The following is a 2465-nucleotide window of genomic DNA, read 5'->3' as shown; positions in this document are numbered from 1 at the left end:
GGTTGCCGGTGGCTCTGGCCAACTCCAGCTTGATAGCGGACTGAAGGCCGCCCAAGCAAGGAGGAATCCGGGCTACATTGGAGGTGAGGCCAATGTGGCTTGGAAGTGTCTGTTGGTGTCTAGGAAATGTCAACATACTTTATCGCAGGCAAGTCTATCTTCCAGCCCCAGCTGGACCTCTCCAATTCTTCTAGAGAATTCTGAATGCCCAGAATACAGAGGCAAAGACTTCAGATTCCAGGGCCAGGGAATTGGGGGAGGAGAGACGGGTATGGCCAATACCTCAATGTTCTGGGGCATTAGTCTTGACCTGGGTATGCCCACAGAGCTGGCCAGTAACAGGCCACTTGTGGTGGTGCTGTAGAAGTGGCAAGAGTGGAAGTGAGATCTAGGATGACCAATATCTGGATTTATGGCATGTGGGGGGGGGAGGTGTCTTTAAAAAAAAATCTCTTAGAGTTGGAACTTAGGGCCTAGGCACTGAGCTTCATTTGCTTAAATCGAACACTCTACCACTTGAACCACAGCTCACCTTTCATCTTTTTTAGGAGTTGAGTGGAGATAAGTGTCTCACGAACTTTCCTGCCTGGGCTGGCTTCAAGCTGCCATCTTAAGAGCTCAGCCTCTTGAGTAGCTAGGATTGCTGGTATGAGCCACTGGCACCTGCTAAGGATGTGTGTGTGTGTGTGTGTGTGTGTGTGTGTGTGTGTGTGTGTGTGTGTGTTTACCAGGGTTTGTACTCAGAGCCTAGGTGGTATCCTTTGGCTTGTTTGCACATGGCTCGTGCTCTACCACTTGAACTACAGTAGCTCTGCTTCCCAGCTTTTCGGTGATTCATTGGAGATAAGAGTCTGCCCACCCAGGCTAGCTTTGAATCTTGATTGATCCTCATGTGTCAGCCTTGAGTAGCTAGGATTATAGGCATGAGCCACTGGCATCCAGCTGCAAGGATGTCTCTACATAGTGTCTTCTGTTCTAACAGCTGTCTACTTGCCCTGGCCTACATCTCTGATCTCCACATCAGCTCCCAGCAGCCCTTGACTGTGTGGAGAACATAAAGCTCAAACCTGTCAAGCATCTAATTTCTATGTCCTCAAGGGAGTGTAAGGTTCTTCTGAAGCCTGGAGGAGTAGGAGGAGGGGAAGAAAGGTTAGCTGTAGGTGGGTGCTAGGCTGGGAGAGAGGTACACTGTCTTAGCCAAGAAGAAAAGTGTGGCCAAATGTTAATAGCTCATGCTCTCATATTCCTAGCTCCTCAGGAGGCTGAGATCTAAGGATTGGCATTCAGAGGCAGCCTAGCTCACTTTTCTTTTCTTTTTTAATTTGGTATCAGTAGGATCTTTTCTGGTGTGAAAATACTGTACAGAGGGGTTACAATTACACGGGCAAGATAATTGTGAGGTTTTTAAAAAGACATTGCAGAGTAAGAACTGCACCACGCACGTGGTATTCATGTAAGGTATAGGTTCATTCAGTAGACCTGCTGGGACCAGGCAAGGTTGGCACTCCACGTGGCTGGGAATGAGAGGAAAGAGAGAGGAAAGAGCTAGAGCAGAGAGAAAGCAGAGAGAGCTAGAAAAGAGCAGCAAGAGAGCAGAGAGAGCAGAAAAGAACAGAGAGAGAGCAGAGAGTTAGAAAGGAACAGAGAGAGCCTGGGCCTGAGCTAGGGCTTATCTAGGGTATGGGTGGGGAAAGGTGTGGCCACATCACATTCAGATGTGACCTCAGCAGATGCAGATGTGACCTCTTCCAGGTGTCCCAGTTGCCTAGGTAACGCAAGTACTGGGTGGAGACTTTGCTGCAAGGAGGGTGGAGTCTGCTGGCCATCCAGGAGTGGACCTTACATTCCAGCCTTTTAATAATCATGAAATAGGGCGCGGATTCGCTCTGGGTACTTCCTGCTGACAAGGGGCGTCGACAATAATGGTAAAAGGCTGGAATTTGGTTTCCTCTCAGAGAAGGCAGTGAGCAGCAGCTGTCCCTTGGTGGCGTGAGTCCTTAGATGAAGTCTGGGGGAGTCTCATGAGCATTGAAGGGCTGGAAAAAAATACTAGAGAGCAAATAAATGGCAAGAGGAAGGACTTGGGGCTAAAAATGTTGGTAGAAATGTCCCTAGCTACTTCTGACATCTGGCGACTAGGTAGAGAAGTCAGATGACAAAGGCAAGAATATAAATTCCTGTTCAGTTAATAGGTAGACAGGTATAGACATTGAATGGGCAGGTTTCTTACTTCCACTGACCTCCCGGCTCTGGTTAATTTTGAAAGTGCAGGCACAAAGCAGTTGATGTGACATCATCTCCTCTTACTCTTCTCCATGTTCCATTGTTCCCCAGACTGGCTGAGTCTAGGTGCTCATTGCTGGGATGGTTTGTCCCAGTTGGTATTCAAGGAGATTTGAACTCAAGGCCTGGGCACTGTCCCTGAGCACTTCTGCTCAAGGCTAGCACTGAACCACTTTGAGTTA

Source organism: Dipodomys merriami, unplaced genomic scaffold (genome assembly GCF_024711535.1).
Source record: "Dipodomys merriami isolate MVZ:Mamm:240054 unplaced genomic scaffold, mDipMer1.0.p SCAF_478, whole genome shotgun sequence".
In the NCBI taxonomy this organism is placed as follows: domain Eukaryota; kingdom Metazoa; phylum Chordata; class Mammalia; order Rodentia; family Heteromyidae; genus Dipodomys; species Dipodomys merriami.
The sequence above is the reverse complement of the archived record's forward strand: the minus strand, read 5'-3'. Positions refer to the sequence as shown.